Source organism: Stenella coeruleoalba (assembly GCF_951394435.1).
Source record: "Stenella coeruleoalba genome assembly, chromosome: 5".
NCBI lineage: Eukaryota > Metazoa > Chordata > Mammalia > Artiodactyla > Delphinidae > Stenella > Stenella coeruleoalba.
Genome location: NC_137150.1, coordinates 15,801,929 through 15,827,325, shown reverse-complemented (window position 1 = coordinate 15,827,325; position 25,397 = coordinate 15,801,929). Strand labels below are relative to the sequence as shown.

General features: G+C 36.9%; 1 long non-coding RNA gene across 1 annotated transcript in view; it reads right to left on the bottom strand.

Moving 5' to 3' along the window:
• The window catches only part of LOC307187348, a 262,872-nt gene that overhangs the window by 8,149 nt on the left and 229,326 nt on the right, over positions 1-25,397 (bottom strand). The window contains exon 5 of the long non-coding RNA XR_013828587.1: positions 23,272-23,406. This is a non-coding gene — a long non-coding RNA (uncharacterized lncRNA). The remainder of the gene's footprint in view (positions 1-23,271; positions 23,407-25,397) is intronic.

Genomic DNA, 25,397 nt, shown 5'->3' with positions numbered 1-25,397 from the left:
GTGGTATTTTTCAGTAGGAAGTACAACAGAAATCATAATCATCACTAAACTATTTAGAGACAGGCCTTCTTGGTTAATACATCCATGAATCTCAGCGCATTTTCATGGAATCCTAGGATTATGTGGAAAAGAATTCATGAAACCTTAACCTAGCAACCCAGTTCCATAAAAATTTTTCTTTTTTTTCTGTTTCTTCTCTAACAGATAGAAAACTTCCTTTAAAATAAACACAATTGAGAGATAACAAACAGCTCCTGATGACTATGTTTTCATTTATGACCTTTAAGATGTAAAAGAAACTTTTAACAGGAACTCTATTTCGGGTGGAGAGATTCTGTCTTATCCTGACAGGAAGGAAATGGCTGCTCGGTCTCTGCCTTCCCTGGAGAAGGGCAGAGGAGATCACGTGTGTGGAAGTTCTGTGGGTCTGTAAGTTGCTATATAAATGTTACTTGTTTAAAAGCCCGGCAATCCAAAGGGTGTATTTACCTTTCTTGTGATTCTACTCCCCATGAGTTTTTTCTTCTTTCTTCTGCCTTGTCCCCAGATGAATTAAAGAACCGTACAAAGCTGACTGATGCTAAGGAATTGCAATTTCTTAACCCGATACATGTAGGAGAGCCATTCATTGAACACAAAGCAGCAACCTGGATGCCTGTCTAGCTCCATTCTAGTATTCTTTATGGGCCCTCAATCCAGGTCAAGTACAGTCTACAATAATAATCATGAAACAAATGACTCCATTCATCCAGCAAACCTTTCTTCAGGACTACCAAGAGTGAGATTTTCTTCTAGAGTCAGAGGTATCAGCAATGGACCAAACAGAAACAAACAGACAAACAAAAATCCCTGCTATCATGGAGCTGATATTTCATTGCATACTTACTTTTGTATCTTACTTTTATTTGGATAAAAATGTTCAGTTTCTGGGCTTCCCTGGTGGCGCAGTGGTTGAGAGTCCGCCTGCCAATGCAGGGGACACGGGTTCGTGCCCTGGTGCGGGAAGATCCCACATGCCACAGAGCGGCTGGGCCCGTGAGCCGTGGCCACTGAGCCTGCGCGTCCGGAGCCTGTGCTCCGCGACGGGAGAGGCCACACACACAAAAGTTTAGTTTCTTAGGTGGCCTGTCCTTTCTGTTTCTTTCCCTGAGATGATATCCTGGCGTATAAATAGAGGATATGTGCTTATATGACCTCATGACAAAGGTGAAGAGTCAGTGGTTTTTGTATTTTTTAATTGACTTCTAGTCTCAGGTGTGATGCCCCTTATCTACTTAGTGAAACAGTGAGAAAGACAAGTCAGCAGGCAATTACATTACAGTGCAGTTAGCACTGTGATAGAGACATTATAGGTATGACTACCACATTGCACAACTTCAGGGGCACCATTTACATAGACCAATGTGAAGAGCGTCCCCTACAGTTGAACAGTGTACAACCTGCGCACCCATTATGTGGCAGCCTAAGAACAGCACAAAAGAGGGGTATGATAGAATTCAGACTTGGGAATTAAAAGAAACAATATATACAGTGGGCAGAAGTTAACTGGATAAAGGGGAAGGAGAATGAGTAAATGTAACAGCATCACATGAATAAAGTCCTAGAGGCCTGAGAAAACATATCTAAAGAAGGAATTGAAGTTCACTTTAGCTGGAGTGCTGAGTAGAAGAGGAAGGCACAGTAAAAAATGGGGAGGGGAAAGAGGCAAACATCACATTAGAAAGGACCCTGTACCTGTATTGAGAAGTCTGACCTTTATCCTAAGGACAAGTAGGTACCATTCTAAGATTTTAAGCTGGGGACATACCAAGGTCAGATTTGCATGCTAAAAGCATTGCACTTGGAACATGCACAGTTAGGTTTGCTTTTTAGCTTCAATGTGGGGAATAGATGAGTAGTTAGGAGGCTGTGGTAATAATCTGGCCTGAAGACAAGGGGGCTTGGGCATGGTTCCACATTTGGAATGGTGAGAAAAGGAAGGGTGAAATAAATATTTGACAAGTGAGATTCAGAGTACTTTTGTTTTGTTTTGTTTTTTCCAGTAAGCGGGCCCCTCTCACTGTTGTGGCCTCTCCCGTTGCGGAGCACAGGCTCCGGACGTGCAGGCTCAGCGGCCATGGCTCACGGGCCCAGCCACTCCGCGGCATGTGGGATCTTCCCGGACCGGGACACGAACCCGTGTCCCCTGCATCGGCAGGCGGACTCTCAACCACTGCGCCACCAGGGAAGCCCGAGAGTACTTTGTAATTGGATGTGGGGACTGAGGAAGAGGGAGGAGGTGGCGATCCTGTCCACCGAGTAATCTGTTAGATGGCTGAGCCATTCTCTGCAATAGGAACCTGAGGCAGGCAAGGAGCAAGGGGAGCAAGGCAAGATGAGTTCCATCTTTCACTCGTTAAGTTCTAGGTGCTTGGTGGGCATCCAAGTGGAAATATCTAGGGAACTATAGCAATACGCAGCTCTGATATCCGAAGGAGCAGTGTGGGACAGGGAGACAGATTGGGGCAAAGGGGATACATTTACAGAGGTTAATTAAAACCATGATATGGGAAGAATTTCCTGGGGAAGAAGGTAACTGTTACTGTCTTTTGAATTATTATAATAGCTTGATAAAAGTTACCCAGAAAACACAAATATAGAAGATGTATTTTGTGTATGGGGTGTTATGGACTTTTGGAACTGGGAGGAATTGGTGGTAGTTTCCATCTACCCAACTTTATTACATACATATGTAACTGTAAGCAACATAGCATTGAATTGTGTATTGTAGACATTTTAGTCTGACTTGCTTTTTTCATTAATTTTATTGTTTTGACATATATGGATCTACTTTAACTTCTTTTTTGTATTCTATGTGAAAATAAGACACCATTCATCCAGTCTCTTGTTGATTTGTTATTTCTAATATATATTTGTGTTAGGAAGCCACAATGAGCATGCCTACGTATGGTTCCTTGTGCACCTATGCAAGAGTTTATGTAAGGTAAATACTAAGAAGTTGCTAAATCAAAGTGTTTGAACATTATAAACTAATTACATATATCCAAATTGCTCTCCCTGTTTTTTTGACCAACTTAACCACCAGTCAACATTATGTGAGATTTACTTCACATTTTCTCCAACACTTGGCATTATTAGACTTAAAATTTTGCCAGTCTAATGAATATGAAATGTTTTTTTTGTTAACTGGTTTAATTTAAACATTCTGGTTCATTTCTGAGCATGAGCATTTTTCATTTGTTTACTGGTGACTTGGATAACTTAGTCTCTCAATTTATGCTTTGTCCATTTATTGATTTGGGGGTATTTTTCTTATTGACTGATACAAACTCTTTATATATTATAAATACATACTATATAATAATCTTTGATTCCTTGTATAAAAGCAAGTATATCCTTCCCTTCTGTGCTTATCTTTTATATTTACTTATGATAGCTTTGGTAAAGTAAATCCATTTTTTCTTTTATGTTACTGTTTTTCTTTAGTCCTTTTTAAAAGAAATGTTTTTCATACTATAAGATCTTAAGTATATTCTCTTAAATTTTCTTCTAAACATTATAAAATTTTTCTTTTAAATTTGGGCCTTTAGACCATCTGAAATTTCTTTGGGTGTAAGAGTGGAGGTTTTTTTTCATAATAAGAGCATCATTTTAAACAATCCAGTCGTCTATTGAAGAATCCATCCTTTCTCGACTAATCTGTAATGCTATTTCTGTCATATTGCAAGGTTCTATATATGCAGGGTTCTCCATTATATTTCACTATTGTATTTGTCTCTCCCTCTGTCAATACAATACTTTTAAGTACTATGGCTTTATAATAAGCCTTGACATTAGATATAGGGCTTATTGATACAGATTCTTCCTTCTCTGCCAAAATATATTGGTTATTCTTGGCCTTTGGTTCTTTCATGTCACTATATGATCACCTCATCAAATTCCATGACCTTCCTATTGGGGAGTACATTGAATTTACAGATAAATGTGGGTAAAACTATATTATTTTTTTAAATTAAAGAAAAGCATTTTGAAGAAATATGCATTTGTAAAATTAAAAGTGCCCTATTTTACTATCCTGTGCTATCCTGGGGAGCCAGAGGCAGATTTCTCTTTACCTTTGCCCCAAGGGCACAGTAGCCAACAGATGCTGAACAATTAACTCACTTAATTAACTAACCGAACTGACAGAATGAATAAAGGAGCGAATGTAAGCTTCTTTGTGATCTTGTTAGTCATGAGGATAAATTACATCTATAATAAATGACTAATAGGGATAAGGATGGCTTATTTCCTTGGTTCCATAATCAGTTATGATAGACTCCCATTATTTCTACTGACATTGACAAGAAAATTTTACAAGAGGTTTTGTCATTTCCTTCTAAAGAAGCCTTTGACATGTAGGCCATGAATCTTAGAAACAACTTGCATATTCATCCATGCAACATCTTTTATTTAATGCCTACTACGTTCTAGGGGCTGTTTTAGGTGCTGGAGGTAGAGCAGTGAACAAGAGACAAAATTTCCACTTCCATGGGGCTTGCGTTCTAGAGGGTAGAGACTAAAAACTTAATAAATAATTCAACTCCATTGTGTGTTAAAAGTATTATGTGTATAAAAAGTACTATTTTATGGAAAAAAAGATTAAGCAGGGGAGAGTTGGGGTTGAGGCAACTGTAATGTTATGTAGGATGGTAGAGGGAGGCCTCAATGAGTAGATGATAATGACTTGAAGGAGGGCACAGAACAAGACATGAAGAAACCTGGGGAAAGAGTATTTCAGGCAGAGGGAAATAAGCAATGCAAAGTCAAAGGCAGGACCTGTCTAGTGTGTCTGAAGTGTAACAAGGAGCGCAGTCTCACTAAAGTGGAGTGATCAGGGAAAAAAGAGTAGGAAAGGGAAGGTGGTGGACATAGTATAGGGCTTTGCAGGCCATTGTGAGGATTTTGGCTTTCCGCTCCTGGTTGCATAAACCTGCCTTCCAGTAAAAATTGTTTCTGCAAGATTGCTATTCTTCTAAAGGAGGTTTCATTCTTTGTCCATTGTTTTTTTCAAAAAATTTTGCTCACACTCTTTCTATGAGAATTTTGAAAAGCTTTGTATCATCATAAATGTTTTTAGGTTGACTTCTAAATTTTTTCATAATTATTTTAATTGGTTGCCAAGGATATGACTTCTGGCATATTGTATATTTTTTAAATCTATGATTACATTACTCTTTCCAGTGTAATGGACTCCTAAGGTCTTAGAAATTTGTGATGTAGTCACAGTATCATCCCTTTAAATGATACATGAACATGCTCTTTAACTGTTGAAAACTTGACATATTTTTTGCGGTATGCGGGCCTCTCACTGTTGTGGCCTCTCCTGTTGCGGAGCACAGGCTCTGGACGCGCAGGCTCAGCGGCTGTGGCTCACGGGCCCAGCTGCTCCGCGGCATGTGGGATCCTCCCGGACCGGGACACGAACCCGTGTCCCCTGCATCCGCAGACGGACTCTCAACCACTGCGCCACCAGGGAAGCCCGACATTTCTTTATCTCCTTGAATTCCTATTTCATTCCAAATCCTTGGCAGAATTTTATCTTTATATAATATAAACCTATGCTTTAAAGTATTTTATTGATCATCTTAGCATATTTTGCTACATTGAAAATATATATGCAAATTGACATTTAAGTCTTTGTTATTATTTTTAGTAGTAGTAGTATTCCTGTGACTATAATGCTCTAAATGTTAAAATATATTTTCAGTATTAAATTACATTTACAATAGTAAAAGCATATAATTAATCAAAACAACTTAAATGGGAAATAAGTTTTGACATGGGAATATTTAACATAAAGTATAATTTTATTGCTAATGATTTTAAGATGCGAGTTGCTTCTTACGTTGAAATAGGTTCAGCATCAATTTTATTTCTATTTTTCCTTTTCAGTTTTTTTTGAGGGAGAAGGCAAATGCTGAAAAAATTATTCATAGAAATTAAGTACATGGGAATAGAAAGATTTTTGTTCAAGCAGTGTTTCTCAATTCTTTGAACTCCTTCAGAATTATATGCCAAAATCAGAGTGATACGCCATAAATATTTCTAATGATCTGTCAGTGGGCAATTTATTTGGGTCTTCCTTCATGTTTGTTGAAATAAAATCATTGGTAACAACTTACATTGCAAAAAGATTTTTTAAACTGAGTCTCTGGAGTAATTCACTTTCTCAACACCAACACCAATATATTAAAAATATTCCTTTGTGTGTCAGAGATTTTTCTTCCTTGGGCCAATGCACCCTAGTAAGATTCAAGATGGATGAGAAGGGCAATTATAAGAAGGGCAATTCAGTGGGAGATGGACAATTATGAAAGGAAAAAGGGAAAAGGATGACCCTCTTACTTCAGGAATGTTCTCAGGCAGATCAAATTTAGGTAGATTATTCCAGAAGGGGTAGAAATTTTGTCATAAAGTGGTAGAAAAGCTGTGGAAAAGTAATACATGAGTAACAGAAATGATTGGTATCATTTATTCTTAATGTAAATACTAACATTCCATTCCATAAATACAAATCTAGTAAACTGATACTTCCTGCTAACCAAACATTCTACTAAATCACACTGGAAGATACGCTGCTGATGTAACATTATTTTCAGTCTTGAAGCCAAATGGACATTGTCTGTTTCAGAAGCCTATTATTAGAAAAGACTGTGTACTTTACTTCAAATATTCAATTTATTTTCAAGTATTATCTTTTAATGCAATTGAGAAAGTAGAAAAATTTCTCTTAGACCAAGTAAGTGTATTCACCATGCTTCAAGAAATCAAATACAGGAGAAAACAAGATGCTTTTCTAGGAAAAACAATATTGAATAATTTCCTAGTAGACTGAAACAGAAACTGATTTGTACCTCAAATATAAGACAACCTCTCGTTCTCTAGTTCTTCCTTAGTTTAAATAAAATGTCCCAGCCAACGTGAAAGCTTGTGTGAAACTACTTTGATATCGCCATCTGATAAGGCATTACAATACATTAAAGTTCTTAAAACCATATTCAAATTTCAATAAACAAATTGAAATCACATCCCCTACTCCGTTTATTTAGTATCTATAGGAAAAAAGAAGCCCCTATATCCATTAACTCTTCATTCGCTGTGTTGACATTTTGCTGGGTCAGTTCACTCACTAAGCCCCCCATCACGGAGGCATTACTGCTTGCAGTGAGTGATGTGTTAGCTGATTGGTATACGTCGGCAAGTTACTGAGAACGTCCTGACTCCGCTATGCTCTGATGGAGAAAGTGTGAGACTGCGTGTTTGTGTACATGTGCCGTAGTGGGTGTTAGAGAATCTACTGTCTGAGTATTCTGAGTAGCTAACAAGTTCCTGTTCATTACAAATATCCCTGAGAAAAGTGTAAGGATCGTTTGAAACCAAACACCCATTGTTTTGAAAGCTCTACATCAAGCTGAGCCAATCTCTCCGTCTGTGAACTTGATTGTGAAATGTGTGAAAGGATACAGAGGGGGAAAAAAAGGAATGGAGGCTGATGTGAAAGCTCGTGCTCCATTATCTGTCAGAATCACTTACCAGGATTCCTCCCCAGCCCTCCTTCTCTACCAACTGGTCTCTCCTTCTGGAAGAACCACCAGAACACGTTCCCCAGGAATTCCAAAGTTCTCTTGAAATTTCCTTAAACATACTATGTCTGAGGTTTACACAGTAGTGTTCTTTTGAAAGTTATTAAAAATAAATTTAGATGGAGAAACTGAATTTTGCATTTATTTAAGGAACAATAAAGCTTTTTTAAAAAAATTAACTTTTGGCTTACTCTAAGCAGAATATTGTCATAAAACACCTCATAATAACTCCATAATAAATGCTATTGTAATAAAATCCAGACTCCTTAACTTGGCCTAGCAGGCCCTTCGGGTTTGCATTTTTGAATTCTGACTACCTAGTATTTAGAATTCTGACTGCCTAGTGACTCTAGTACTTACTGCCCTTTCCCTCACAACTTTCCAGATACACTCACGGCTTTTCAATTCTTCATACTTGCCAAGATGCTCTCCATCTCAGGACATTGTTCATCCCTTATCCAGGAAAACTGGTTCACCAGTTCTTCACTTAAACCCACTCTCGTTTAAGTCCTTGTTCAGACGCCGGCACAACCTTGGAAAACTTGCTTGAACACCCCTTTGAAGGGAGTTTCCCAACTACTCTCTATCGAAGCACTATTTCCTGACAACCTGCATTAGTTCATTAATTTGTTTACATATTTTTCTCTAAGGGCCAAGAACCTCATCTGTCTTGTTCACTCCTGTCTGTTCAGCTTGTAGAATCATACTTAATCCAAGGTAAGTAGTGAAAAATACTGGTGTATGATTGAATGAAAAATAAAATGATTAAACCAAAAATACAGAAAAATAGTTGGTGCAAACAATAAAAATTTATCCAAATGAAACAGTGTATTTTCAAAGCACTCACAAATGTGGTTTATATTTATTTAAATTTGTATCCTTATATTGGGATATCCATTTCCTACCCTCAGCGTTTGTACTTATCTGTAGTCAGGATAGCTGCTGTGTTTTGGTTGCCATAATGAATGTGGCCCAAGATGTATTTCGTGACCCAGACGGTTTAACAGAAATCTATTTGAGTGGTCCAGTATTTCATCAGAAAAGGTACACCCCATCTTCCCCACCTCAGTTGGCTCTGGTGTCTATTTTTCCACTTCAGTGATCAAAATATTTAACCACAGATGGCCTTATGGGAAGAGTATTGATATCTTCAGGAAGAACTTGGGCATGGCATATAATTTATGACTCTCGGTTTGAGACAGGAAAATCAATACCTAACTGTGTTGCCTTACTTCTTCTGAGTTGCTTTTAAAAACTTACTAGGCTAAAATTAACCAAACAAGTTTCCTGATTCACCCTCCCTTATGCCACGAGGTAGACAAAACTCAACTATAGACTGATAGTCTAAACTTCCCCATAGCTGCTAATAAACAGAAGGGCATTATTGTGGAAGATGGATGATTTTGCTTGCCTCTTTACCTTCTCTTTTGGATAACATAAATCTCACTCACTCCTGCTGTTGAAAAAATTAATCTCTTTGTCTAAGTCTTAGCATATCCCCATGCAACTGCCTCTTTTACAAAAACTGTTCAAATAATTACAGGTCTTAGGAATAACAAATTATTAAGTCAAAAATTATGCTTCTAAAAGAAGTGCTACCTATGTCGACTTCATTAAATTTTCACCAGGAACTAATAACTTAATTTTAGCTTCTCTTTCTTTCTATAATTTTGGAACATGGTACTCTTCGTGGGGCAATGCCAGCTAGTTGTTTTCATTTTTATTTTAAAATTAAAGTTATTAGTTATTTTAGAAAGTCACATATTTATTCATTAAAGGCTTAGGGCACCTTATGAAGTAATAGGGGAAGCATCAGTTGGGGCTCTACATGGATGGATCTCTGAATGCCATATTCATTGTAAGTCTGAGTTTCTAAAATTAAAGAAACTTTAGTATATTCTAGTGTTGTTATCAAAAATTTGCCCCCTCACAATCTTTTGGGTAAAGACTGACAAACTACATAGATTTTTTTCTCTTTTAAGCACTTAACATTTTTATTATTACTGTAAATGTTAGTGTCAGAGAGAGAAATTTTTTCAATTCGTATTTGATTATTAGAGTGGTTTTGATCACCAGTATTCAGAGTTTGTTTTCTCTTTTTTTTTTTTTTAATGTGTAACATCAAAGTGGGAAGAGAGGGGAAAAATATAAATAGGAATTTATATTCTAGAGTTAATTTTTTAAACACAGTACATCTAGCCTTAATTATGTAATTAGTAGTACATGCCAACCCAACGAAATCAGACTTATGCTATTGCTAATATGACCACAGAGCCACAGCTTTGTTTCTTTCTTTTTTTTTTTACTGAAGTATAGTTGACTTACAATATTATATTAGCTTCAGGTATACAACATAGTAATTTAATATTTTTATAGATTATGCACCATACAAAGTTATTATTGTATAATAGTATTGATGATATTCCCTGTACTGTACATTACATTCCTGTGACTTATTTATTTTATAACTAGTAGTTTGTACCTCTTAATCTCCTATGTTTATTTGCCCATTCCCCTACCCACCTCCCCTCCAGGTTGTAGAAGCAACCTAAGTGTCATTGATAGATAAATGGATAAAGAAAATGGCGCATATATATATATAATTGGGATATTACTCAGCCATAAGAAAGAATGAAATCTTGCCATTGGCAACAACATGGATGGACCTAGAAGGTACTGTGCTTGGTGAAATAAGTCACACAGAGAAAGACAAATACTTTGTGCTTTCACTTATATGTGTAATCTAAACAACAAAACAATCAAGCTTTGTTTCTTTTTATAACTGCGCTTTGTATAGCCATTTTCATATAATTTTAGAGTGCCTGTGGATAAACTTGAGACTGATAGGTATCTGGAACTATAGGAATCACAGAGATGTGGAAGTCTTCAAAGTGTTACCAGTTTTATCATCTGGCCTAGATTGCTGAATTCCTCTGCCACTCAATACGATAGACCTTATTATCTGGTTTCTCACTTTATACTTAAAATCTTCTTGAATCATGTCCAAAAATCAAAGGTTTTTTCAGTTACTGAAAATTATATAATGCTTTTTAAAATAAATCTTTTACAACATATTGAACTATTTTAAATTATGGCTAAATTTATGTCAAACATATTTATATGTGTTCTGTTAGGTGATATTAAACAGTTGTAATGGGTTCTACTAAAAACTGTACATAGCAGGATTGAAGGCTCCTTAAGGGCAGCACACAGAGTATTCATGAAACCGTTATTAACTGACATATCAGTTCCTTCAAAACACTTGAATAAAATTATATGTTAGGCAATATTCATGTGATAGAATGAATACAATGACAAGAAAAACACCCATAATTTTTGGTGCTGCATGCTGTGCTTTACACTTTCAAAGCAGAGCGTAACCGTGGATAATTACTACTATCTCCCATCTTATGGATTAAAAACTGAGGATCAGAGAGGTGCAGTAATTTTGTCAAGGTCTCACAGCTGAAAAGTAGCAACTAGCCAAAATAAAGATTTAAACCCAAATCTTCTGATTCTCATCCACAATATAGTTCTGCCTCTCATAATTTTTTTAAATTCTTCCATTCAAGCAGATCAGTCAATGATCATGGAAGATTAAGGATAGGGAATTTTAATTCCAAGCCAAACAAACAGGTTCCATCTTCCTCTGAGAATCTGAAAACTAAGAGAGGATGCTATAATTTGATTGCATTGAGGGAATAAGGGGCAATCAATTAATCCAATCAAACAAAAAAGAAGGTACAGTGAACAACCAATTTAAGAAGAGGATTTTTTTTTTTTTTTTTTTTTTTGGTGAAGGCTTAAACTTACAGCGGTTGGGCAACGTAAGGTATTTTACAAAATATCTAATTGATGCTAACCTGGTCTTTCACGTACGTTTTGGAATAGAAAATAGAAAATACATTCATCGTCAACCGACCTATATTGTAGCTCTTTTATCATGCTTGACTAAAAATCTTACTTGATTCATTTACTTAAGAGGTGAACAAAGCACAGTTCCATCTTCGAGCCACAGAAAGGAACTATTATTATAGCTGAAGAAGTGTCTAATGCTCAAACTATCCTTAGAGTAGATAATTTCATGCCATGAAAAGTTCAAGTCACAACTGGATCTCTAGCTTCCCGATACCCACTTATATTTTCTGTACACTTGATAATTTGGCCATTGATGTTAAATTAAAATTAGAAGCACAGGAAGACCCTTGCTTTGCTAATATAATTACAAAAGACAAAGGAACAAAATAAAAACAGCTTCTAAAACACATCAGTGTTAGATATTTGTTACTTATCTTCCCAACCTTTGTTGGGTTTCCATCTTCCCTTCTCTCTGTTTTTATGCTTATATTGTGTGTGGTAAGTTCAATAATGTCCCTCAGAGATACCCAGGTCCCAATCCCTGGAACCCGTGAATGCTATTTTATGTGACAAAAGTGATTTTGCAGATATGATTGCTAAGGATATTGAGACTGGGCGATTATCTTGCATTACCTGAATGAGGCCTAAATGTAATGACAAATGTCATTACAAGAGGGAGGCAGAGGGCTTCATTACAAGAGGGAGGCAGAGGGCTTGGCGCAGTGGTTGAGAGTCCACCTGCCAATGCAGGGTGACACGGGTTCGTGCCCTGGTCCGGGAGGATCCCACATGCCGCGGAGCGGCTGGGCCCGTGAGCCATGGCCGCTGAGCCTGCGCGTCCGGAGCCTGTGCTCCGCAACGGGAGAGGCCACAACAGTAAGAGGCCCGCGTACTGCACAAAAAAAAAAAAAAAAAAAAAAAAGAGGGAGGCAGAGAGAGAGTTGCTTACAGAAGAGGGCAATATGACCAAACATAACACTAGGCTGCTGGCCTTGAAGATAGAGGAAGGGGCCGAGAGCAAAGGAATGCAGCTCTAGAAGCTGGAAAAGGCTCACAAATGGACTCTCCCCTAGAGCCTCCAGGAGGAGCACGGGTCTCCCCACAACTTGATTTTGGCCCAGTAAAAGTGATGTTGGGTTTCTGACCTCCAGAACTGTAAGAGAATAAACATATTATTTTAACCCACCAAGTTGGTGGTAATTTTTTACAGCAGCCATAGGAAACTAATACAGATGGGGTTCCGGAGTGAAATGAGTGACAGCTCTAAGCCAATCAATATGCTTCATTCTCCTCTTCCTAACCATGGATAGTTCAGTAATGGTTTATGTTACCCCATCAGAAGTGAAAGTAAGCATTCACCAGGAATGCTGAGAAGAGACAGGGGACTTCTCCCTCCTGCTAGACTGAACCTCAGAGGATGTGAGATCTGGGAAAGCTGAAGCCATCTTCTGTTCGAGGTGGGAAACCTGCACAGGTATGAAGGCAAATGGAGACCTGGAAGAGATGCAAAAGAGAGGAAACAGGAAAGAATAGAAGAAGCAAAGGAGAAGGAGAAGGAGAGGAGAGAGACAGAGGGAGAGAGGGAGCCAGCCCTCCCCTATATGTTTTAGTTAAGCGAGTGAATCAGCTCCTTTTAAAAAGCCTGTTTGGGCTGGATTTTCTGCCAATTGTAAGGGAAAGTTCTTTGGACACATCTTTTAGGTTTGAGTTTTTAGGGTTTTTTTGTTTTTGTTTTTTTAATGACAAAGGTCAGTACAACTTTATGACTGGTAACATGTGTACTTCAGTATGTAAATATAATTAGAGGTCACGTTAGCGAGCACACCTTATGTACTTAAGATTATAAGCAATAAATATTAGAGCTGGCCAAATAATCCTTAGGGAGAGAGCTGGGAAGACAAAGCCTAAGGAAGGGGATTAATTCACTTGGCAGAATTTCAGCCTTATTTAGTTAGGAATCCTTTTGCCAAATTCTACTATGGGTCTCTCAAATTTCTCATACCTAAAGTATCCAGACATTATTCAGTCCCAACTGATTTGTTCTTATGAATAAAACACTGCTTTAACTAGCAATGAATTTCTTCTGGTATTAAATACCTGTTTAGGAATTTATTTTGGTACTGCTTAGTTTATTCAATCCCAGAGTAAATAAAGAAGATTACCTTTTGTTTTCCCCACACTTACCGCTAGCATAGAGCATTTTTCTTCCATGCAAAGAGTGAATATTGCATTAAAAAATTAAAAGTCCATTGCTTGATGTAGGCTTTGGAGTCTGCAATGTTCCTATGGTGAAGTAAATGACTTGACGTGAAAGTATTGGATATGTTCCACATTAGCTAAGAGACAAGAAAGATGATCCACATACTGTACTTGCAGTTTTTGTAGGATACGATCTTCTTAGGGTTATTTCTTTATTATCTCCAAGACATGATTTTTCTAAGTAGGAATAGTGGAAATGGAGTGGTGGAAATGTCCAAGATATTAATATATTTTTTAAAGTTTGCTTGAAAATATGAATATTATATAAACCAATCACTCATGGTCTCTTAACTTTCCCTGATCATTTGATTTTCAGATTACTACCTGCTTTGCAGAACGTATATGATAGCAATTATTAGTAATCGGCAACACTTACTGCTCCCTGAAAAAGTACAAAAGGTTTTTTGTTCTAAGCCTTCCATTCGTTGAGGCCATTCTTTCTTTATTAGTAAAAAGTTAACAAGTGGAAATCTATTTTTTTCTGTCAAAATATAACAGAGTATTGATCATATACCATCTAGATGGACAATTACATGAAAGAAAGGAGGAGGTCGGGAGTACAGACCGGTGGCAAATCAATGATTCACACTCAAGGGTGGTTGGTAATATTATATTGATTCCATTTCCCTTGTAAATGTAGGAGAGTATAGAACAATCACTCTGGCAGGAAAGATGGGACTCAAAGTAGCTAAGAATTACCTATCAACTCAGAACTTTTTAATATTCTTAAAAAATTAAACTTCATTTTGCTGTAGTGATTTGTGCTCTTTCATTAGCTGACAGAAGCAGATCATAATGCTTTCATTAACTATATCTACTTTAAAGTGACCACTGGGTTATCAAATACCCAAGATATAATTTATCAGTTTCATTCCCAGGTGGCTTTTTGAAAACATTAACTTACCAGTTCCTAGAGACATCTTCTAAGTTTTGTGATTGAGAACTCTTTCACTTGGGATTTGTAAGTGCAATCTCAGTATTCTTTTTTGCTCTGATGAAAGTTTTCATTATAAATACAATTTTCAGATCATACATGGATAATCTCTAAACCACCAAAGAAATATTCATAGGCATAGTTTGTAAGACTTAATCCCCACTTGATCCAAATACAACGAAGTACAAAACTCTTTATGTACTGTATTAAATAGAAGAGTACAATCAATGTAGTATGTGATTAAAATAGTAGTCAGCCATACACTAAGTACTTACATTTTGCAGTTAGACACAATCTTAAAAACACTTTATGCACAACTGACGAAGGTAAAACTACAGGGTTTCATAATAACAAAATTGACTCCTTCCTTAAGAAATATCAAAATGAGACTTTTAATTTAAATTTTCTATAGCTAAATCAACTCAAAAATCTTACTTTACTTATTTGCTTTTCTGCAATCTGAGAAAATAAAAATAGTAAATCACTGATCAAAAGAAAAATGTCTGAGCTTTGTTTCTCTCACGCTCTAGATTAGATACATATCTGTTACAGTCTCTTACACAGTTTCTGTTTATATAACCAAGTTGACATCCCATAATGACTGACCCTGAATCGCTACTGAGTATTGAATCATCAGAAATAAAATTACTTGCTCTACACAGTGTACTAATTTTGCTTTTAATAAACTCACCAAAGGCTTCAATTTTTAAAATTACAGTATGGGGTTTCGCTGGTGGCGCAGTGGTTGAGAGTCTGCCTGCCGATGCAGGGGACGCGGGTTCGTGCCCCGGTCCGGGAAGATCCCACATGCCGCGGAGCGGCTGGGCCCGTGAGCCATGGCCGCTGAGCCTGCGTGTCCGGAGCCTGTGCTCCGCAACGGGAGAGGCCGCAACAGTGAGAGGCCCGCGTACCGCCAAAAAAAAAAAAAACGGTCTTTTACCTTTGATTATATTTGTTTTAATTGGTTTTTTGTTTGTTTCTTTTGTTTTGTTTTGTTTGTTTACCAGTCATTCATGCAAGCAGGTAAAACAAACACAGAGCTAAAGGGTGCATAGTAAACTCTATCAAAATTTCTTTTTTTAATATTTTTATTTTATATTGGAGTATAGTTGATTTACAAGGTTGTGCAGGTGTACAGCAAAGTCTTTTAGTTGTACATACACATATATCTATTCTTTTTCAGATTCTTTTCCCATATAGGTTATTACAGAGTATTGAGTGCTATACAGTAGGTCTTCTATCAAACTTTAAATCCTTCTCTCCAGAAACAGTTTCAACTTTTTAAGCTCTTTCTTTGGGTATTTATCTCAATATTCAGTGATGTCTATAGTGCTGATTTTTCAATTTTTACACTTTGCATATTGGCTTCCAAAATCTCCATTAGAATTTTTTATGTAGACTATTACTGTTAAATTACTATCAAGTATTTTATGTATACTTTATGGTTATATCATTCTTTTGTAGTATTACATTCCTTTTTTATGGGTAGAATATTTTCTCTTAACTCACTGAAGATGTTACAGTTTAGGGGTTTTCTTTCACATTTTTGATTCCTTCACTATCTTTGTCCTTCTTTTTGTAGAAATTCTCTCTCTGTTTTGATCCATTCCTTTCAAACGAAGGCTGTCCTTGAGGGATTGGAGTACCTTGACTATATATTCAGATTTGAAATTGAGAAATGTCAATATTTAGAAATCGTTCTTTTGGGTGAGGAGTAGGGTTGAAGGAAGGGCCTTTTGGACACTAGAGAAGAATCAGTGCATCACGTGCTTGGAGTGCAGGTGGGGGCCCGGGGATGGACGGCACAGCTATGCTGCCTGCTAGTGTGCTTGCAAAGAGGCCAAAGGCCCATCAGTTCACAATATGGTTTCTGAACTAAGTGTCGTGGCTTCGGACCTAATGTCACCACAGTTTTCTATTTAACCTGATGTCTCCTGGTGCTGAGTTTCAGAGCTGGTGGTTGACAGGAAGAGAAGGAGTTGGTGGAAGATGAAAGTTCCTCACTGTGCAGAAGAATTGGAGCCTAGGTTTCCCTCCTCTGTCTTGTCCAGATTTTCAGCCAATGCCCCCGTTCTTACCCTCTCTCAGTACCTGATGTTTCCAAACAGTGCCCCTTCAAGTGATCAATTCATTAATTTCCTCTAGGAATTCTCCACTTCAAGATACAGCTTTCTTCTCTCTCCTAAGTCAGTTAACACCAGTACCAAAAATGTGTTTAAATCTCTCATCTCTTAATGTCTCAGCCTTCTTTCTTTCTTTTTTTTACCTTTTGTGGGTTAATCATTTTTTATCTTTTGTAACTATTTTAGCAGTGTATTGCCAAGGAAAGGAAGTATCTACAATATTTAAAAAATAATTTTAAGGTCAACTCTTGAAGACTTTTTATAACACTGTTCTGAATATACTGTTACTCTTGATTCTCTCTACTATCATTATACAGTTATTTAACTTTTAGTTCTTGATTTTGACTTTTATGTAAAAATGTACATTATCATTTTAATAAAAATACATTAAATATTTATTAGTGAGGGTTCAAAATATGTAAGCTATTTAATTTCCCATACATAACCTGTAATTTATAAATATATTTTGAATAAATTAATGAATTTTTTATAAGACAAAATGAAAATGTTAGCTACAATAAACATCTCATTGTTGACTTTTTAAAAATTGGCTCCAACAAAAGAATAGAATTTGAAAAACTCCAGGAATTACAAAGAAAGTAGAAGGATCGCTGCAAAAACAGTAATTCCTTCATTAGAAACAGATTTTCACTCTTCCCAGGATGCTGGGAAAGAGGAATTTGAGAGTTGTCATTTAGCTAGTGGATATTGAATCTATCATTTTCTCCTCTTCTTCCTCACTCCAGAGGTCCCCTCAGGGTGCAGACTGTAAAGCAGGGGGCTTCCCATCAGGCAAAACAACAAAGTGGGAGGGAAGAGAGTTTGAACATTGAAAACAATCGCATGAAAACAAAATCTTTGAATATTATAGGGAAGTTAAAAATGTATACAAATAATTGTTTTATTATTGGCTTTGACTATTAGATATCACATATAAACATACATACATACATAATACACTTATATATGTGTATTTGTATATATATCAGTTTTTCACTGCATCAGTTCTTCAAGGTTTTTAAAGAATAAAAAAAAATGGAAAAGGCAGAGACGACAGTGAAAGGAAGAGCAAATGACATGAAAAAGTGAGACCAGAATTATCACAGGATACATGGGGAATAGAACGACATTGCCTTGATTTAAGGACAGGGTTTGGAAAGGAAGACTTGGGGCTGTTACAAAGTCTTTAAAAATCCCAACTTAATGAAATTGGGAGAAAATATAAGTCCTTTGAGCACAGAAAGCATAATGAAAGTCCTATTTTAGGAAAAAGAAATAGAATGAAAAATATTTTTTGCTGCATACAGGTTCATATTATCTATTTTCTTGTGTTTCAAAAGAATTAGCCTATAATAGAATAATAATCTAGATTCCATGTTATTAAGTATTAATGTGGTAAATAGTAAAAACCAGTACTTAGGGCATACTTTTATGTTAGATGTTATACAAAGAATACATATTTGACTGAATATAACATCTCAAATAGCTAAATACGTTTTTTTTCTTTGCAAGACACAAGATTTTAAACAACACTTAAAAAAAAATTATGTACCATTGGTTTTTCCAAATAGCTCAAAGAGCAAGTTCATTATCTAATTCTCAAAATATTCAAAGAGGTGACTAGATATAGAAATTAATACTCGCAAGCTGCACAGGGAGGTTAAGTGCCCATTGTCAGGCAGTGGGAGAGCTGAGGTTAGAATCTAATATTGATTCTACTTTTCACTTACTCACTTAGGTGATATTTGTGTACCAAGGGTTTTGAGTTCTAGGTAATTTTCATTTTTATCCTTCCTGCAAAGTCATCCAAATTTACATCAAAAATACCTCATCTTGTTACTTGTCTCAATTTTTAAAAATTCACAGGAAAAGAGACATAAGAGTTATATCGGAAGGTCAAATTGCTGATTTTAGAGAAGCCATGTTTAAGGGTTACTGAGAAATGGAGAATTACTGGATATGGGCACACTCTCTGCTGAGGATGAAGGGGAAACTTCTATCATTTTTGAAGCCCCAATGTCTTTAACTGTTGAAAAGCACAAAAATACATATTATAACAATTCCGTTATTGAGAAAAAGCAAACATCACATGCAAAGCACTGAGTGGCTTACCCTAGCTAGAAAAGAAGGCAGCCATTCTATCTTGGTGTCTTTATGCCTCAAGGGGAATAGCCAGAGAGAACCAATTTGTGAGTCTCCTATTTTTTTTTAATTAATTAAATTAATTAAAAATTAATTAATTAATTTATTTATTTTTGGCTGTGTTGGGTGTTTGTTGCTGCGCGCGGGCTTTCTCTAGTTGTGGCGAGTGGGGGCTACTCTTCGTTTTGGTGCACAGGCTTGTCATTGCGGTGCCTTCTCTTGTTGTGGAGCACGGGCACTAGGCGTGCAGGCTTCAGTAGTTGTGACACGTGGGCTCAATAGTTGTGGCTCGTGGGTTGTAGTAGTTGTGGTGCACGGGCTCAGTTACTCCGTGGCATGTGGGATCTTCCCGGACCAGGGCTCGAACCCGTGTCGCCTGCATTGGCAGGCGGATTCTTAACCACTGTGCCACCAGGGAAGTCCCTCCTAGTCTTCTTAATTTGATACCATTACAAGGAAGCCATTGGAATTACCCTTGCATCTTCAATACCTTGGGCCTAATGGATCCTACTTCCTCATATTCCAGAATTTAGCAAATGAAATAGTGTTTGTGTTCTGATGTTTATTTTCTATATGTAATATTTTATCTTCATATATTCACTGAATGAATATGAAATATTCACTTCATATATTCACAGTTACAGATGATATTTAAAAGTACTACTTATGTATGCATTTATTACTTTTCCCCAACCAACAATTTGCATGGCTCTGAAAATCAATTTCTTATATTTTCTTTTCCCTTCAACTCATTCTTCCTCCTCTTTTCTATGATGTGGTTTTTCCCATTGGGCACATCCTCCTGTTTCCTTCACTCATTTACAGGCTCCTGCATTTCTGCTCTCCCAGAAGGATTTTATCCCCGTGATTAGGCCTTTTGGATCCTTTCTTTTCCTTCTAATAATACCCAATGAATTTGTATTTAAACCTCCCTCTTGCCTGCTTCTCCCAGCTCCTGGATGTGACTTCTCCAGTTAATAACTTCAGCCACCTGGCTCTCAAATCTTTTCCTATAGTGCATTCCCTTATTAGGAGGTACTTTATACTTACATGCTTCTTTTGGAGAACTGCCATGTGTTTCCTATATTGGTTTTAATTAGGAGTTTTGGGGGTTTTACAAAACGTTCTGTGTGGTAACTCTGCTTTGCCCTAGTTTTATTTCCTGTAGCTTCTTAATGGATTTTTTTTTAATACGTTCATCATCAAATTCAGCAGCCTCTATTTTGTAGATATTGATTTACTTTGACATTTCCTTGTATTTAACTTACTTTATGTTTCTGTTTAACTTTAGGGTCTTTTCCTGTGTCTCAATGCTTTTATTCTCCCGTATCTTTTCTGTTTTTGTCTCTTTTCCATTTCTAGAAAACCCTGACTCTTTGGCAGAGAACTATCTTTTTATCATTAAGTCCTTAGACTTCCCGCAGTAAGTGCTCAGAAAATACCAGCTATTATTCTTATAACTATCCTGGTGATGGCTGTGAATAACTACTACGTCCTGAATCATCCTATTTTCAAAAACAACTTTTTGTAATTTCTCATTATGTTTGCTTTCCTGTTTCCAACTTCTAATTTATCTTTGAATCTTCCTTATAGTTTCCATATAAATACAATTTTTTGGCTCTTCTTTGGGGTTTAATGTCTCTTACTACAACTTATTGTATAGTTTATTAATGTATTAAATACTTCTTCCTTATTTTTTTATTACCTTAAACATTTCATCTTTGTCCTTGTAATGAATTCAGACTAAATATCCATCTCACTTTTGCACCTTAAATGTTAATTCTTTTGTGTTTGATTTTTTTTTCATTTCATGTAGAACTACATTAAAATACTACATATCCATGCCATCTGCCGTGTTGATTCTTTTCTATCTGAAAACTTCTGACCAGGGAATATTGGGATATAAAGTTTTTGCAGTAACTTAAGAGGTAAGTGCTTTACCTTTGTTACTGGAAAGAAAATTATTGTTTACCTGATTCAAAGTCTTGATCTAAACTTAACTGATGCACCATGATATCTCTTAAGGAAACCAAGTTCCCTTTGTCCCTTTATAGGGCTTCTTTGTATTTTATGTATCAAGTCCTCTGTTATTGTGTCAGACTTTCTTGTTTAGTAATGCCAGGAAACTATTTATCTAGTTTTCTTTCCTTTATCCTTTCAACTACTAGTAGTGTTCTGTCAGCATTAAGAAAATGGAAAGAAATGGTAAGATAGGTATATATACATATATTTACATCCTGGCAGGAAGGCAAGATACAATTATATAGTACCCTAATTTAAAATATACATATACATATATATTCACATGACAATATTTGAAAGGAAAAATCTTTGGATGAGTAAATGTTAATATTGGTTGTCCCAAGGTATAGAATTTTGCCTCTGTTTTTTCTGAGTGTGTGTGTGTGTGTGTGTGTGTGTGTGTGTGTGTGTGTGTGTCTGTGTGTGAGACTTATCTGCAGTAACTTTTCTTCCCACAATAATCCTGTTCTTGGGTAATTAGTTGAGTAATTTTTATTAGAAATTAAATACATTTTAAAAATGATCGGTGAGTCTCTTTATTTCATCATACTTGCTATTCTAATAGCCTCCCATAAACCAACAATATAGGAGACAAGTCAGTCAGGCAGTCTACAGAAGGAATTCAGCTGAGGCCATTAACCTAGAAAGAGTTTCCTCCCTAAAAAAGCCATCAGGTCATTCACTTCTGGAATGTTGAAGTCTGGTAATAATTAACTTATTTCTTTCTTCAGTGTTGTCACCATGGCATTAGCCACATTTTTTTCCAATCACATTTTAGATTATCCACATGATAATGGATAATCCTTCTTCAACTTCCCTAACTGAGGAGCCACAAGTCCTCCTTCCTTCATTTTCAATCTTGCTCCTTTCTCTAATACACACACACACACACACACGTGTGTGTGTGTGTGTTTATATGTTCAGACACATATACGCTTTTCATTTCAGAGTGCACTGTAATCAATCTTCTGAGGCCTGAGTTTTTTTTATTACATACTGGAACTTTAAGTTCTGCTTTATCCAGAGTTATAGGAACTTTATCAATCCTTAAAGGTTTCTTTGATGACCAATGTTTCTTTTATCATTGACTGATTTCTTCTTCTCCTTCTCCTTCTTCTTCGTCTGGCTCTCCTCACTGCCTGAAAATTTACACTGTATTTCCTCCTAGATTTCCTCATATATCACCATATACCATATTCCTCATATTCCAATTTCCTCATATAATCTTTTAATACCTAATATATTTAATACTGTGTATTTACATCTTTGAGATGTTATATTCATTTTCTTCAGTCTTTTACTCCATGAGAAGAAAGCGGTGGGTTCCCTTCCCTTCCTCATATATTACTTCTAAGGACTTCTAATCAGAATGGCCTTCTCAGAGGTAAGGAGATTTTGTCTCTTTCCTCATAGCCCAGCTGATTTACAGACCTACCTCTTGTTCATCGTACCGACTATACCTGTTTCCCTCTGCCTTTTTTCCTTCCATGGCCAGAGTAGAACTGCTTTATTTCCCCTTCTGCTCTTGAAAAGCTTGTCCCACGTCATTTCCTTCTCTTAGAGCTCCACAACTTTTTCCTGCAGTTATTCTGAGCAGGAAGAACTCTTGCATTGATTATAATGTAGCATATAAAATATATTTTATTATAACATACAGCATGCTTTGGGGTGAATGCTATAAAGTTGACCTTCTTCCCCAGAACAACTATTTACAAATTCTTGCTTCTCCCCTCCCTTTTTTTGTAATTAAAGAAATCAACCTTATCCTCCATTGCTGAACCACTTTTCCTTACTTACCTAACACTCATTTCGTGACTTTGTAAAGTCTACCTTTGGCCAATTCCTGAGGATCCCCATGCGAGCAGTAATCTTTGCCTGTTTCTAAATGAAAAGTATTAGGTTGGTAGTCCAACGCTGCTTCCCCTTGCCACACCTGTCCTTTATACATACACTTTCAATCCAAACCCTTACCAGTCTGCCACCTTCATTGGAGATGAAATCTAATCTAATCTCTCATGCTATCTTGCTAAAGCAAATTATAATGTATCCTACAGCCACAATTTCATGCCCGAGGAGAATGAACAGGGCTTTCAGCTATGAAGTGTTCACGCAATCACCACAAAGTTTTTCCAGACTTGCCTTCCACTTTCTTCTGAGGCACTCATTCTCTAAATCAAATTCAATTTCTCTGCTGCTCCGAAGCTCACGTCAAACTCCTTATTTCCAAAGACTCAAATTACTGTAAGTATGTCCCTTGCTTTCCTCCCAACTGAATTAATAATGAAGGTCCCGGGAGAAATTACCATACCTTGGGGCTGGTTTCCATCATGGAAGCAGAACCTCATAATTTATCTTTGATTGAAGGAAGACTTTCATTTTCCTGGCAGGAATGCAAAGATTCTTTTTTCCTTCTTTTTTTTTTTCATCCTTTCTTCTATACGTCCTTAGCAAAGACAAAAGAGGTAAGACAACAGGATTTTTCTGCCTTCTGCCTTCTTAGTTCATTCATTCTGCTCAGTTTTTCCATATGCTCTGTAGATCTCCACTTGGGTGCTCCCATTGGGAGCTAACTCTCAGCAACTTCCCTGCCAAAGCAGTAGGTTCCCAGGGCCTTGTCTCACCAATCTTGGAGCACTGTTTTCTCCACCAGGCTCTGAATGGTCCCAGGCACAATACTCTAGCCTCCTTGAAGCTCTGGAGTTTGCCAGTCACAACTGTATTCCTGAAACCCTTGTTTTCCCTCTTCCTCTCCACCCATCAATCACACCCATGGTTGTACTGCCTTCTATACCAGAGGTGATAACAATGTCACTCCTTGCCCCCATATTTCCTCCTAAGACAGGTAGGCTATCCTTCTCTTTCTCTTGGAGTCTGTCACTCAGCCCTGGAGGAAGGCTCTGATCGCCTGGCTCATCCCCTTCACCTCCAGGCCAAAGTGAATTTGACCGTGTCAGTCCAGAATCTTTCCCTAGGAATTTATTATTGGAAATAATGCTAGGCTTTGGGTTGCCACTTTGAGTCATATCCGTGTAGGAAGAGAAAACTGTTTTGCAGAGAGAGGGAAGAGGAGAAGAGGAAGAAGAAAGGAAGAAAAAGAAGGAGGGAGGGAAAGAAAATCAGTGGCTGAACAGAGAAAGGCAGAGAACAGAGATCCCATGTCTTTAGAGAAGTAGAGAGAATAGGCAAGATACATGATTTTCAAGTTCCTATACCTTCTCTCTTCTAAAGCCCCCACTCCTGTACCCTTCCAATAAAGTCACTTATTTGTTCAAGCTGGGTTTGATGAATCTGGTTTCTTACACCCAAAGGCCCACTTATCAAGTTATATCCATTAAGGTAAAAATGATAGTACTATAAATAATAATGATGATAATAGCTAGTATTCATTACACACTTACTATGTACCAGGCACAGTCCTAAACACTTTACTCACACAATCACATTCTTACAGCTATCTTGTGATATAGGAGTTATTTGATAAGAACATTGACACGACACAGGTTTGGCCATGAGTCTAGTTGCACAGCTATTAAGTGGCCCTAACTGACCTTTGAACCCAGTTCTGTCTTATTCTCCAAAACCACGTGGTATGAGCTAATACATAAAAAGCATTCCAAACAGCACGTGGCACATGCGTACCACAGTTCACGATTGCTAAACCCTTAACGTGTTTTAGTCACTGGATAGGAGCAGCTACAGCATTTTTAAATTGCCATAGTAAAGCAATGTCAGGCAGGATCATGTAAAATCTTGCTACTCAGAGTGTAGTGGTTGGATGAGGAGCTTGGACATCAAACAGAACTTGTTGCAAATGCAAAGTCTTGGGCTCCACCCCATACCTACAACTGCATTTTAGCAAGATCCTGCCACTGATCTGTATGCCCAGTCAAGTTTGAGAAACTGTGCTAAGAGACTCAAAGCAGACGTTGCTGGTGAGCTAAGATAGTATTTAATTACATGGTTATTATAACTATGATACAGTCTCTAAGATAAATATTTAGCTGCAATATCAGGTGTCTAGAACTGAAGCTGAAAGATGAAAATCAGAAGTAATGTTGAGGTTCTGCTAAACCCTGTCATTGAAAACGTAAGAATTTGTCAAGGAGTAACTGATTATTTCTCCACTTGAAGCATAACCTACACTATTTGAGTTCTCTTCAGCTATAAATAACTGTTTCTATATTGAACTATATTTTATTCCATTTTATTGTTTCTATAGACAAAACATGGGTCTATTTCACTTTAGTATTTTGACATATTAGATGCTTTCTTCAGCTACCCAGGTATCTTTCCAGCAGAGTATCCAATCTTGTGCTTGTTGTAAGAAGACCCTCTTGGATAAGCCCATCCTGCCAGCTTTTCTACAAGAATCTAAATTAAGAAATTATAAAAATGGACACAATGCTCATCTGCTTAAAATTGGTTCACACTTTG